The sequence below is a fragment of the Podarcis tiliguerta genome, assembly GCF_965153285.1.
Source record: "Podarcis tiliguerta genome assembly, chromosome: 1".
Lineage (NCBI taxonomy): Eukaryota > Metazoa > Chordata > Lepidosauria > Squamata > Lacertidae > Podarcis > Podarcis tiliguerta.
Genome location: NC_139534.1, coordinates 15,692,890 through 15,708,409, shown reverse-complemented (window position 1 = coordinate 15,708,409; position 15,520 = coordinate 15,692,890). Strand labels below are relative to the sequence as shown.

The window sequence follows — 15,520 nt, the reverse complement described above, 5'->3', positions numbered from 1 at the left end:
AACCTTCATGCTTCAACTAGCTAATCCTGAAGTTCTCCAGTCTGAACTACATGGCATCCTTAAATTTGGTCTCTCTACAGTTTCAAGTGATCAGTTTTAAAATGATTAGGTGCCAACAGCAAAATCAGAGTTCCATTACCATCGTCATCATTCTTCATTGATAAAACGTAGCATAGCCATATATTGATATCTTAATTTTAACATAAAATGTTGTTGTTATCTTAATTTTAACATGAAATGTTGTTGCTATAGGAGACCCAACAGGTTTCCTCCTCCTTCCTGTCTCCACCCCCTGTATCTGCCTCCCCGAATCTGCTCCAGAGCACTTTGGGACCCTCCAGAACAGATTTTGTTGTCTAGAGGGGAGATACAGTAGGAGCAGTGCTGGATTTATGTGTAAGCTAAACAAGCTATAGCTTAGGGCCCCACTCTCTTGGGGGCCCCAAAAAAATTTAGAGGGGGAAAAACACTGGATGTACACTGCCAATATATAAGATAAAAAACAAATAAAATAAAACCTACATACAGCAACAGTGATTTGTGGTTTTAGATACCGTATTTTTCGCCCCATAGGACGCACCGGCCCACAGGACGCACCATGCTTTTTGGGGGGGAAATAAAGGGGAAAAAAATATTTTTCCCCCCCCAGGCGCTTGTGGGGCCGGCAGCGGGGAGAAGTGCTCTTCTCCCCGCCGCCCGCCTTCAGACCAGGTCCGGGGACAGCAGGAGGACGTGCTGCGCCTTCCAGCTGTCCCCAGAGCTTGTGGGGCAGGCAGCAGGTAGAAGCGCTCTTCTCCCATCGGCCACCTTCAGATCAGGTCCGGGGACAGCGGGAAGATGTGCTGCGCCTCCCCACTGTCCCTGGAGCTTGCGGGGCTGGCGGCGGGGTCTCCCCGCTGTCAGCCTCCAAACCACTTCGGGAGACAGCGGGATGACGGCGTTCCGCCTCCCTCTCTCCCCCGACCTTGTGGGGCTGGTGCTGGGGCTCTCCTGAAGCCTGGAGAGTGAGAGGGGTCGGTGCGCACCGACCCCTCTCGCTCTCCAGGCTTCAGTGAAAGCCTGCATTCGCCCCATAGGACGCACACACATTTCCCCTTCATTTTTGGAGGGGAAAAAGTGCGTCCTATAGGGCGAAAAATACGGTACCTATTAAGTCCATAAATTACCATGCAGCATATATTCAACACCAAAAAAACAGCGACAATTTGTTGTTGACAAAGGACAGCTGGACATATAAAGGGCCCCATTGCCTTCAGTAGCTTAGGGCCTCATCAAACCTAAATCCGGCTCTGGCGTAGGAAGAGGAAGCAAGAAACCTGAAGTCCTGTTACGGAAGTGGATTTCCGTTACACAAATAGGCAGACATCATTGAATATCAACCGATATTATTGTTGTTCTTAGCAAAACTCCTGACTGCATAAGAGAATGGTGACTATTTATGCCCATGTGCAAGGGCCTCTAAGAACCCTGTTAGCCTGCAACAAAAATCTAGAGAACGAATGAACAGCACTTTCCATAGTTTTCCTAATACATGCTGTGCGAGGTCTGTTACTGCCTCTTTCAAGAGGATCTTGTGGACTGGTAAAAAAAGAAAAAAGTGCAGAGACATTTCTCACACTTTGGTTTATTAACACATATTGTTGATCAAATCTGTTACCCCTCGCATCAAGATAATCCCAAGTGGAATCTCTCTCTTTCTTATATAGTATGTGTTGTTCTGTGCTGTTACTTTATATAGTAAGTTCCATTCTGCTGTTACCATGGTCGTCCTTCCCTTCGATGAGCATTTTGCTTTTCTTTGCTGTCTTCAAACTCCCCGTGCTTAACTTTTACAGCTCTACGCCTTCTGTTCCTAACTGTTTCTTCTTCTTTGAGACCCCTACCTTCTATGTCTCTCACATTCATACATGCTCATCTGCCGGTGGTAGCCTTGCCCTACCCATCTAGGCTTATTTGGTATTCATAAATATCAAACATGTGAACATCCAGGCTAGCCCCACCCCACAGATGCTGATGCAGATACAGTGATATCTTTGGTTACGATTGCCTCGGGTTACGTTTTTTCGGGTTATGAATGGTTTTAACCCGGAAGTGAGTGTTCTGAGCTCTTGGAGGCCTCACCGCTGGCCGGAGCCAAGCCTGGACATCTGAGGGGCCTACGGAGGCTCCGCAATCAGCCTCCAGCCACGAGAGCTCTCTGAGGCCTTCACAAGCCTGGAGCCAGGCCCCAACATCTGCATGATGCCCAGCAGGTTGAATTCCAGCCCCAAAGTTGGGTAAGGAACACTTCTAATGAAGACCAAGAACAGGGAAGCTGTTAAGAAAACAAAGGTGAGCCTGGGCTGAAAAGCCTTTTACCAACCCTTGTTGTTGAGCTTCTGTAGCCTCAGCCTTATACCGATAGACCCTCTTTTACCCTTCCCCACCTCTGCCACATCCATCTAACATAAATTAAGTCTTAATATTAATCAGATTTTAAATGCAGATATCTGCAAATGGATATATATATATTTAAAAGACATGAAAACAAACAAACAGTTAATCTGTAAATGGCAGTTCCCTTCTCTACTTAGGGATTTATTGTGACGCTTAATGCAGAGAACAAAAGAGATAATGGGAGATCAATTTGCAAGGCAAAGAGCATCTCCTGGGAGACAAGAGTTGGGCTCAAGTTATCTGAGCCTAGGCTAGGAAATGAACAGCAGGGGGCTTGGAACTGCAGGATGAGAAAATCCCTCTTAATAGGGAACAGTGGGAATGTTAGCTCTGTGAGGGAATAGGGGTCTTCTAACAATGCTCAGGCCCCTCAACAAACTATGGAGTTTCCCAAATGCTTTGGGGTGAAGCCATGACAATTTAAAAATGCCATGGTCCTGCTTTTAATGTGTAGTGCAGATGTGGCCTTTGGGGCACTTGTTAATGCTGCTAGCTTTCAAAAATAAATGACCACCCTTGTTCTTCTTAGAAATTAATACACTGCCATCTTATTATGCCTGTTGTCTTTGTCCATGGAGTTTTCTTGGCAGGGATACTGGAGTGGCTTGTCGGTTCCTCCTCCAGGTGGATCACGTTTGGTCAAAACTCTCCACTATGACCTGTCCATCTTGGGTGCCCTGCTCAGCATAGTTCATAGCTTCTCTGAGTTATTATTTTCCCAGTAGTGATGTATGGAAGTGAGAGCTAGACCATAAAGAAGGCTGATCACCGAAGAATTGATGCTTTTGAATTATGGTGCTGGAGGAGACTCTTGAGAGTCCCATGGACTGCAAGATGATCAAACCTATCCATTCTTAAGGAAATCAGCCCTGAGTGCTCACTGGAAGGACAGATCCTGAAGCTGAGGCTCCAATACTTTGGCCACCTCATGAGAAGAGAAGACTCCCTGGAAAAGACCCTGATGTTGGGAAAGATGGAGAGCACAAGGAGAAGGGGACGATAGAGGACGAGATGGTTGGATAGTGTTCTCGAAGCTACCAGCATGAGTTTGACTAAACTGCGGGAAGCAGTGGAAGACAGAAGTGCCTGGCCTGCTCTGGTCTATGGGGTCACGAAGAGTCGGACATGACTAAACGACTAAACAACAACAACAACATATTATTATTATGCCAAATACTTATATCCCTGACTCATGAAGAATGGGTCTCTCGGGCAACAATAGCTTTTTCTGAGCAGAATGTTCTACTCTCCATGCCAAGAGACCCAAATCCTAAGGGAGAGAGAAGTCATTTGTGCTCCTTTGTGCAAAGCTATACGTGAGCTCTCACTGTAGTCATGTACGCAGGAGGGAAACAAAACCCTTGAAAATGCAACAGCCAAAATAACATATCCAGGAGTTTTATCTAGTTCATGCACAAGGTTAGCTCTGAAGACATGTTCTTAAGTGCTGAACTCCCAAGGAAGCCAGGAGCTTCTGTTCTTTGCCATCTTCATAACATTTCTTTGCAATGCCTCTTGCCTTCTTTCCTCAGGGGAATTTCAGATCTCCTGAGCAGCAGAATGGGCAAGAGTGATCCAAATTCCGTATCACATAACATTTCAATGGGCTTCAAAGAGATTGCACACTTCAGCCTTTTTCTGCTGTATGTACCACATTCCCAAAACTTTGAGGGGATGGGGAGTATCCACTTTTTTAAGTTCCTTAAGCAAAGGCAGAAGACATCTCCTTTAAAAAAAAAATTGGCTGTATTTTTAAGCAACAGTTTCTTACACAAATGCTCTTACATCTGCATGGAGCCCTCTGTTTCCTGAGGTAAGTTCAGGAGGGGGAATTGTTTCGGGAGCAAAATGGGCTTACTGAAAAATAAAGCAGTGGTTTTGAACAAAAGGGGTGGACAGATATATTCAATTTTGGCTTGTCTCATGCGTGCTTTTAAAAAGTGTTTTCATCACTACCACTTTATGCTCTCGATGTTACGTTCTCAGTCTGGATCATAGCCCCACACTGGTTTCCTGCTGAAAATCACTTCCATTCATAAATTTCCACAAAAAGCAGCATCATGCTCAAAGCGGCTTACAAAGAGAGCTGGAAAACATCTATAAAATTAAAGCATTAAAAGAAGATAGTTAGTTTATTACGGCCATAGGCCCATATTCAATACATTAAAAGAACAATTTCACAAGTACATAATAAAACAGCAACATAATGGCGAATATAACAACATGCAACGAACAAGAAGATTTCAGTGATATACTGTAACTATAGCAAGATTTCATTTACAACTTTGCACCTCCTGGCAGCAGCAAAGATGATAAGGGAGCTTCACAGTTTTACCTTGGTCCTAGAAGCACCTCTCCCATGTTACTCACTTTCTCGCCAGCTGCTGTTTGCCAGAAAAGTTACAGCTTTACTGGAATTGAAACACTGGAGACAAATAGCAGCTGCTGGTGGTGCTTTCAAAATTTACCCTCCCTTTCCAAGGAACATCTGGAAGTTCACTTTAATGATCCCAGCTGTTCACTAACAGCTGTGATGTCAGGCTGGGGAAGGTGGGTCCGGTTTTAGGCAAAGAGCCTTGTGTGCTAAATTAAGCCCTGTGTTGGACCTAAATAAACTCTGGTCCTGAGGTTCCCTAAGCTATGGGAGACACTAGAAGCCACTTTCTTCAGGGGTGTTAAAACCTGGTGCTAGTCCTGGTAGAGATGGATTGTGGATTAAATATGTAAGCTAAAATTTAAGCCTCCTGTCCCATGTGTGTGGGAGAGAAATGTGACTCTAAACTGTGAAGCTATTTAGCAGAGTAAAAACACTTATGTGCTTTTGCAGCTTGCAAGAAGCTAGGAATTAGGCAATTACATCCTTATTCCTATTTATTTATGGTCTGCTGACCTTCCCCCTCTCTATCCCTGTTGCTAACAATGAATCACACGTTTTAGTAGGGCGGGAGGATGTTTCCTTACATTTCAATGCAGGCAGCAAATATATCAAAGGAGTATGTAGATAAAAATACATCTTATTTACAAAATAGGTTTCCAAAATAAGCAGATCCCAGACATGCGTATCTGCTCACATCACTGGCTTGAAAGGGAGAGAGAGAGAGACTGAGGCAAGGAGGAAGGAGAAAAAGATTGAGATCCCTTGTCCTATTTCCCATGATAGGAAGTAGGGGATAGGATATCACACAGACCTATTTTCTCATATGGTTATTTAGCAAACATAATTGTCATTTTGACTGCAGGTTTTCCCACATGCCCTGCCTGTAGGACTCTTTTGCTCTGATCCAGTGGGGAGGGTAGACATGCACAGAGGCACTTAAGGAGCATGCATGCTCCTTTGGTACTGCTTGAACACAGTCAACGATGTGCATATGTCTGCATATCTGTGAGTAACCAACAATCATCTGTACTTCCATTCTGCAGAAATTATCAAGGCAGTTTGTCATAATGCTGATGGTGGCGATAGTGTTTTCAGCTCCAGCAATGCCTTCTCTGTCCCCATTTGCAGGCCCTGAGTGAAAATATCCCATCCCACGTCTCCCCAATATTTTTTTTTTGGGGGGGGATGACGACTCAGTGCTGCCAAAGTGGGCAATGTGCAAAACACCTAATTAAGAAAAAGGGACAGAGGGGAAACCCTGCTATGCCACAAAGAAGAAACAGCCCACTGTTGCCTGCAAACTTCTTTAGATGGGGTCTCTTGTCTTTGTAAAGTATTTTATGGTTGCCCGTAACAACCCCTTTGCTCCAGCAATTAATTTTCTTAATTGCAGTCACTGCTGTTCATCAGCATTATTTATAACAGTCGAAAGGTGGCTAAGCTGCCTCCAAATACAGGATGTCAGCGTGTTCTCTGCCCTCTCCAGTCTCTGAATCCACCTTCTTGTGTTTGTCTGATTTTCACCCATATATATATATATATATATATATTTGCTTTCGTAGATTTTCACGGGTACAGGAATGCAGGTTTTGGTGTCCTCGGGTGTCTTCCCGTGTAAAAGTTGGGGTGTCTAGGCGACGTTTCGACGAGGTCTCACTCGTCATCTTCAGGCTGGTGCTTTCGGCTTCTTGTTACTGGAACAGAGCAGGATCTCAGTGTTTGAGTTCCTATAAATACTGTTGAGGAGGTGTGGTGTATAGCCTCCAAAGTTCTGGGCAGAGAGGAGGTTCCCAGGCTAGTGTGCCTTTTCTTCTTTTGTTCCTTAATTACTTGAGGGATATCTTGAGTGATTTCTTGAGTGATTTCCTGAATCCCACTTAGGTGGGTCATTAGGTGTGGATTAGTTGCTAAAGCAATAATCATGGAAGCCATCGAGATAGAGAAACACCCTCACAACATGAACAAGCGTGACGACACATCCCGCTTGCCAGACATCTGGAAATTAGCCCTCCCCACAAAATCCGACACCAGATCCAGAGGCACACAGAACGCCATCACCAATCAACCACACCAGACCCAAACCCAGACCCTCTCCACAGATAAATTACAGACACCATCCAGTAGCCAAACCAGGGTGGCACCTCCGGATGCTGCACCCCCCTGCAATCCCTACACAGATCTGGCTGGCACAAGCCACAAAACCACAGCTCGCCCCTATACACGAAGCCAAGCCAGAGCACAACCAAGTGCAGTACAGCCATCTTCTCAGAAAAACTCTTCACAAAGTTCAAGAGTTCAAGACACGAAGGCTTTAGCAACTAATCCACACCTAATGACCCACCTAAGTGGGATTCAGGAAATCACTCAAGAAATCACTCAAGATATCCCTCAAGTAATTAAGGAACAAAAGAAGAAAAGGCACACTAGCCTGGGAACCTCCTCTCTGCCCAGAACTTTGGAGGCTATACACCACACCTCCTCAACAGTATTTATAGGAACTCAAACACTGAGATCCTGCTCTGTTCCAGTAACAAGAAGCCGAAAGCACCAGCCTGAAGATGACGAGTGAGACCTCGTCGAAACGTCGCCTAGACACCCCAACTTTTACACGGGAAGACACCCGAGGACACCAAAACCTGCATATATATATATATATATATCCAGAAGCAATTTAAGCCTGGTGGGTTCTCCCCACCCCACCCAACCCCAAAAAAGCTACATGTGCTTGAATTTTATTTAAGTTCTGAGTCACTGCTTCTTTAACAGAAAATGTTAGTGACAAGTACACCTGTACACAATTTTAGGTAATGCCATTAGCTAGAGCTGTGACAATGGCAAGCATGTAATATCCTAAGGCAAATAGCTTTGTATGTTCTTTTTCTATGTCACACTGGGTAATGACATTTTAGATCAGTGTGAAGGTCTCCACGGGGGATCCCACTGATAACTACTTTTGACAAGTAGTAATAACAGAAGTTTAGTCCAAGCATGAAATGAATGACTCATGCTGCCGCTGCCAGGATTACTAGTAGTGGACTGCAGGGACACTGCTGCTGCTACACCATCCTTCCTTTCAGAGGTAGTGAGTTTTCCTTCAATCATCTTCCTGTGTGGGCGAACCCAATAGGCACTCTTTGAATAGTGTCATCAGAGCACACAATGGCAATTCAAGGAAGGCATTCAGGAAGGAGGGCAATTTCTTGTAAGATAGCAAGAGAGATCGCTGAATCTGGAAGTCCACCACGTCACCCTGGTGGGCCACACAATTCTGCCAGGTGGTAAAGTATGAAATGGTAATATCAGCCATCTGTTATGTGGGTTGACTTGGGGATAGCTCACTTTTACATTGGATTAGCTCATATATGGTCATCAACCAAAACAAGCAAGGCAAACATGTTTGAAACTAGGGGTGGGAACTTCAGGCTTGGAGACCAAATGGGGCCTTCAGGGACTGGAGGGATGATGGGGAGTGGTGGATGGCACCAGGTGGGGAACCCACTAGGGAAGCCTCAGAAGAGGAAAGCTCAGAGCCCGGGGAGTGGTGACGGAACACTAAGGACAAGTCGGAGGGTGAAGGGGGGAGGAAGGGTTAGAGGCTGAAGAAGCAACAGGCTTTAGTGAGCAAGAAGAGTCAGGTGCAGAAAGCAGTGCAGACTCTGCAGATGAAACAGAGGAGGAGCGGACAGAGTCTGGAGAAGCAGCCAGCTGGGGAGGAGGAGGAGACAACAACAACAACAATTTATTTATTACGGCCATAGGCCCATACAAGAAAAAACATAAATAACAACTTGTGCACGTGGGGAAAAAAGAAAGAAAAAAAAAAAATAGGGAAGGGAACAAAAAAAGAAAAAAACAGCCGCTAAAACACCGCTATAACAATAAAATACTATAAGATAAAATGGCATCCTACGCCTTAATTAGCTTGTAGTGCTCCTTGGCGTCGCTTTTGGGTAAGGACCGCGACCAGGAACCTAGCCACTTTCAGGGTCGTATGGGTATCCTTATCCTGCAGGATTTGGGCAAGGTGGAATGTTGGAGGGGTACCCGCTAGTTTCTGTATGATTGATCCCAGCAGATTTGCTCGTAACACATTGAACAAGGGGCAAGAAAACATAATGTGCTGGAGCGACTCCGGCGTCACCTTATCACATTCGCACATGGCGGGGACTTGGCCCTTTGAGAATCTATGTCTCAGGACATTGGAGGGAAAAACGTTAAACCTCGCTTTGGTGAAGGCCAGTCTATGGGCAACAGTCGAAAGGGAGGAGAGGTATGATGGGACGCAGTAAGTTAAAGTGATACCAATGCTCTGGGGCGAACAAACACCTCCCCCCAGCATATAATTTCGCTGTAAGTCGATGTCATCCAGTCTTTGGCGGATCAGTCTTTGAGCTGTGATTTGATCTAATTTTAGGGAATCTGCAGGAGAGATTCCATAGCTCAAGAGTTTGGCATGAATTCTACTAGACCAAAGGCTAGAGAATTCATCTCGCCATAGGCATTGGATAAGGTAATGGTTTGGTAATCTATGCCACAGTGATAACCAGTAATTGAAGACTTGCTTCCACAAACAAGTTTCTAAGGATGCGATCTTCAATTCTAGTCGCATGGCTGCGTTGCTTACGCACAGAGGAAGCATTAGGAGCCGGCGTAGGAATTGGTTTTGCAGAGTCTCAAGGGGAGCAAGATCAGTCAACACGGCCCAGAGCGGGGCAGCATAAGCGAGCACAGCCACCACTTTTGCCTTGAACACCTTTAGGGCCGAGGGAACATGCAAAGCACCATCCGAAAAGAAAAATCGGAGGAGCGCATATGACAGAGTTTTGGCCTTATTAAGTAGGTGTTGTATATGAGCTTTCCACCCCAGATTGTATTGAAAAATAACTCCTAGGTATTGGAATTTTAGGACTTGCTCTATTTTTGCTCCACCAAGCTTCCATTTATATAATCTCCGGCTTCTGGAGAAAATCAGAATCTTGGATTTGGCATAGTTGATGGTTAATTGGTTGAGTTGACAATACGTGGCAAAGATCTTCAGAGCTCTGGTTAGTCCAACACGTGTAAAAGATAGGAGTACTGCGTCGTCCGCATATAAAAGGAGTGGGCAACGATAGTCCGCTAGTCTAGGCGCGTGTGTACTTGGAGATGAATTAACTAGGGGTGCTCGCATGTCGCTGATGAATAGGTTGAATAGGCAGGGAGCCAATATACAACCTTGGCGCACTCCCTTGTTTATTGGTATCGGGTTTGTGAGGTCGCCCGCAGGAGTGAGTCTCACTCTGGCAAGGGTACCTTCGTGGAGTTGACTTATAAGCCATAAGAGTCTTCTATCAATGCCCTGTTTCGCAAGTTTCTCCCAAAGAATATTTCTGGGCACGCTGTCGAAGGCTGCCTTTAGATCTAAAAAGGCCGCACAGAGGTAGCCCCGCGGAGGGGAGGAGTACTTCCGTGCCAGGTGATAGAGCACTATCGCATGATCGGTTGTAGAGCGTTTAATTCTGAACCCTGCTTGTTCATGGCCAATCTGATTAGTCTCATCTACCCAACGCAATAGTTTAGTCAGCAAGAAGCTGGCATAAATTTTCCCTATAATCGAAGGGAGGCTGATGTTACGGTAATTTTCCGGCTCCGTTGGAGAACCTTTTTTATGGATTGGTACTATAATGGCCTCCTTCCATATTTTGGGGATGTGACCAGAGGCGTTGATTGCGTTGAAGGTTTTGGCCAAGATGCCAGCCCACCATTTTGGGTGTAGTTTGATGGCTTCGGCAGGGATCAGATCGGGCCCTGGGGCTTTGCCCGGTTTAAGCTGGGCTATTAGCTTGACTATTTCGTCAGGATCGGTGGGAGGCCAAATGGGTAGATGGGTAAACAGGTGCGTCAGATGGTCGGAGGGAGCATCTGCTTGTGAGAAACATTTCTTCAGGAACAATTCCCATGTCGGTGCAGGGATGACTGCCCTTGGGTATATCCTCACCCTTCTATTAATCAAGGACCAGAATTCCCTGGATCTGTGTGGTTTTGAAGCAGCAATCAGGGCCTGCCAACGATTATGTTGCCACTCGCGTTTGGCAATTTTTTGCGTGCGTTTATAAACTTGCTTGGCTTGTGCGTAGCTAGCTGGCAGAGTAGATGCATCAGAGGTCTTATATACATTATATATAGCACGAAGGCGCTGTCTTGCTTGTTTACACTGAGAATTATACCAGGGGGCACCGTGAGTATACTCGTTACGATTTAAATTTTTGGGTGGTAGCCTGAAGAAGGACGTAAGAACAGTGGTATGATGGTGGAAGCGATTCAACACTATGCTATGCTCGTCTGGGGCAGAGCCTATGTTGGGATGAGGCCCAAGGATTTCTTTTTGAAAGAATTCCTGATACCTTTGAGCCTGGGTCTCCGACCATTTGATTCCTCTTATTTGGAAGGATTCGTTGGTTACCATCTGGGTCGTGTGTCTATCAGCCTCTGGCTGCCAGTTCAGGGAAAACTTGGCTACCAGGGGGAGATGATCACTAGATTGTACATTCTCAATCTTAAAGGTGGAAATACACTTAAGTAAATCCCTGGAGACCAACAGGTAATCGAGGACGCTGTTTGACTTAACGCTCAGGTGAGTGAAATCCCCTGGGATATCAGGGAGACAAGCGCCATTTAAGGGGGCCAGATTTAAACGGATGGCCATTTGATATAGGAGCACTCCAGCCTCATTTACTCTGTGGTCTTTAGAGGTTCTCCTCATGATGTGTTCCAGATCATAATTATCAAGATTTGGGGTAACCCACCATTTGGCTTTGGTCAGCGAATCCCAGTTTGCTGCTGTGCGGGCATTAAAATCGCCACCTATTATGGCCGGGGTGTTGGGAAACTTAACATAACATGAGAGCAAATGATCTTCCAGCGAGGCCCATTTAGAGCCCAGTTCAAGAGAGGAACCCCCAGGAGGCAAATAAACATTTGTAACTAGGAGTGAGATCTTTTCCCCCGCTATCAGCCCGGTAAGGGCGTAAGGGGGTAAGGCCTGTACTAGAGAAAATTTAGAATGAAGGTTGAGAGAAATGCCTATTATTAGGCCCCCTTTAGGGCGGCCTCCTTTCAGGGAGGGACAGGCTGGGAGTTCTAGAAGCTCAAAACCATTTAGGACAATTTTCTCTACTTCCCACGATTCTTGGAACAGGATGATATGAAATGGGTTAATAAATTCCAGGAATTCTGGATCAAGTTTTTTTCCCCTCCAGCCCGCAATGTTCCAGCTCAGGACTGATAGGGGGGAGTTCCTGTTGAGTCCAATTCGCTGTCCATTCTGCAGAAATTATCAAGGCAGTTTGTCATAATGCTGATGGTGGCGATAGTGTTTTCAGCTCCAGCAATGCCTTCTCTGTCCCCATTTGCAGGCCCTGAGTGAAAATATCCCATCCCACGTCTCCCCAATATTTTTTTTTTTGGGGGGGATGACGACTCAGTGCTGCCAAAGTGGGCAATGTGCAAAACACCTAATTAAGAAAAAGGGACAGAGGGGAAACCCTGCTATGCCACAAAGAAGAAACAGCCCACTGTTGCCTGCAAACTTCTTTAGATGGGGTCTCTTGTCTTTGTAAAGTATTTTATGGTTGCCCGTAACAACCCCTTTGCTCCAGCAATTAATTTTCTTAATTGCAGTCACTGCTGTTCATCAGCATTATTTATAACAGTCGAAAGGTGGCTAAGCTGCCTCCAAATACAGGATGTCAGCGTGTTCTCTGCCCTCTCCAGTCTCTGAATCCACCTTCTTGTGTTTGTCTGATTTTCACCCATATATATATATATATATATATATATATCCAGAAGCAATTTAAGCCTGGTGGGTTCTCCCCACCCCACCCAACCCCAAAAAAGCTACATGTGCTTGAATTTTATTTAAGTTCTGAGTCACTGCTTCTTTAACAGAAAATGTTAGTGACAAGTACACCTGTACACAATTTTAGGTAATGCCATTAGCTAGAGCTGTGACAATGGCAAGCATGTAATATCCTAAGGCAAATAGCTTTGTATGTTCTTTTTCTATGTCACACTGGGTAATGACATTTTAGATCAGTGTGAAGGTCTCCACGGGGGATCCCACTGATAACTACTTTTGACAAGTAGTAATAACAGAAGTTTAGTCCAAGCATGAAATGAATGACTCATGCTGCCGCTGCCAGGATTACTAGTAGTGGACTGCAGGGACACTGCTGCTGCTACACCATCCTTCCTTTCAGAGGTAGTGAGTTTTCCTTCAATCATCTTCCTGTGTGGGCGAACCCAATAGGCACTCTTTGAATAGTGTCATCAGAGCACACAATGGCAATTCAAGGAAGGCATTCAGGAAGGAGGGCAATTTCTTGTAAGATAGCAAGAGAGATCGCTGAATCTGGAAGTCCACCACGTCACCCTGGTGGGCCACACAATTCTGCCAGGTGGTAAAGTATGAAATGGTAATATCAGCCATCTGTTATGTGGGTTGACTTGGGGATAGCTCACTTTTACATTGGATTAGCTCATATATGGTCATCAACCAAAACAAGCAAGGCAAACATGTTTGAAACTAGGGGTGGGAACTTCAGGCTTGGAGACCAAATGGGGCCTTCAGGGACTGGAGGGATGATGGGGAGTGGTGGATGGCACCAGGTGGGGAACCCACTAGGGAAGCCTCAGAAGAGGAAAGCTCAGAGCCCGGGGAGTGGTGACGGAACACTAAGGACAAGTCGGAGGGTGAAGGGGGGAGGAAGGGTTAGAGGCTGAAGAAGCAACAGGCTTTAGTGAGCAAGAAGAGTCAGGTGCAGAAAGCAGTGCAGACTCTGCAGATGAAACAGAGGAGGAGCGGACAGAGTCTGGAGAAGCAGCCAGCTGGGGAGGAGGAGGAGATTTAGTGGGAAGTAGAGGGTGGAGACCTTCAGTCCTAGCAACTGCTCATTGGGAGCAAGTTCAGCTGGGCAGTATTGCCAAGCTATAAGCTGTTTCACTGAATAAAGAATTAAAATACACTGCTGAACACCTTGTGTGCTGAGCTACATCAGAGCCAGCCCTGACTCCCAAGCTCTTGGTAAGCAAAGATTTGATTGTCATGTTGGTCAAAAAGCGTTTGGGTTGGCGCAATGCTCAAATGACCAGTCAAATAATTGCAATTGGTTGGTTAATATTTGCTAAATATTGTATGAGAACAAGAATGCCTCTGTGTAGGTGGCAGTATATGTACACATATACACACACACAAAAAAACACAAGCACACAATCTCATGAAGGTGTCCTTTGTTAGCAAGGTCAGGAATGTGAGCTGCTTGTTCCCCAGGCCTGTAGCAGCCAGGGGCAACCTTAAAAAGGTAAAGGTACCCCTGACCATTAGGTACAGTTGCGGACAACTCTGGGGTTGCACACTCATCTCACTCTATAGGCCAAGGGAGCCAGCATTTATCCACAGGCAGCTTCCAGGTCATGTGGCCAGCATGACTGGTGAACCAGAGCAGTGCACAGAAACACCTATATATCTACTTGCACTGGCATGCTTTCGAACTGCTAGAAGGGCAGGAGCTGGGACTGAACAATGGCAGCTCACCCCGTCGTGGGGATTCGAACCGCCAACCTTCTAATCAGCAATCCCTAGGCTCTGTGGTTTAGACCACAGCGCCACCCGTGTCCCTGGGGCAACCTTAGCAGTTTTAATTTTAGCAAATCACCTCCAGATATCTAGAACAGAGATCTGAATCACCATCTCAGGAGGCTGTTGATGGACCATTATGACTTCAGTTCCTATACACTTAATCTACAATCATTACGAAACAAAAACAAAAAACAAAAAAGGGAACCGCTCCAAAGAAATTGAGTTGTGGATCAAAAGGTTAGCAGCAACTATATATGGGGGAAAACACAATTTGGTAAGGGAAATAATCAAAGCAATCCAGCAGCTTAGAGTAACAGGAAGTTGATTATCAAAAACATCATTAGCTGTAACTTACTGCTATAACTGAATAGTGAAATATACCTTTAAGGGAAAGTGTATGTTAATTGGGGGCTGCTCAGGAAAGTGAGTGCCTAATTGAACTGGCAGGAGCAAACTATAAAATATATCACAAGTCCCCCCCCCTTTTTTTTCCTTTTTTTTTTAAAAGCTGACATTTTAAATTAGTGTTACATTGTAAATGTTGTCTTTTTAGTGGTGAAACTTGCATATCAGGCTCCTGCCAACTCAATTAGTCACTCGCTTTCATGAGCTGCTCCCAATTAACACTCTGGTTTTTAAAAGAAATATCCCACCAACCAATTAACAAAGTGTAATATGGGTAATTATTGCTGGGATTGCTAGCGACTTATACCTAATTTTTTTGGGAGGAGTGTAAAAAGTAGGATGGAGGGAGAAGTTATTTAGTCCTGTTCCCGCTGAAGGATGTTATGTATTTTCCAACCGTGCACATTTTTCTAAGCTATAGGCAATATTTGTTGAAAAGACAACAAAGGCAACAACTTTTTTATGATTCTGCTGGAAAATGTTATGGCTGCAGCCCCTACTTTTGTCCTAAGAAAATTCCCATATGCAATAGTTTTCCTTAGCACCAGCCTACCCTGTCAAAAACTGCTCTTCAGTTAGTTCACGTTTGCCAGTCTCCTGGTTTTCTTTGAAAAGAGGCCCAGCTGGCAAGTGAGGTATAAGAGCCCACCTGGAACCCTGGTTAGCTGCTCCTAGTCAGATCAGGT

General features: G+C 45.3%; 1 long non-coding RNA gene across 1 annotated transcript in view; it reads left to right on the top strand.

Moving 5' to 3' along the window:
• Window positions 1-15,520, top strand: part of LOC310665027 — a 565,459-nt gene that overhangs the window by 463,201 nt on the left and 86,738 nt on the right. The window lies entirely within an intron of this gene.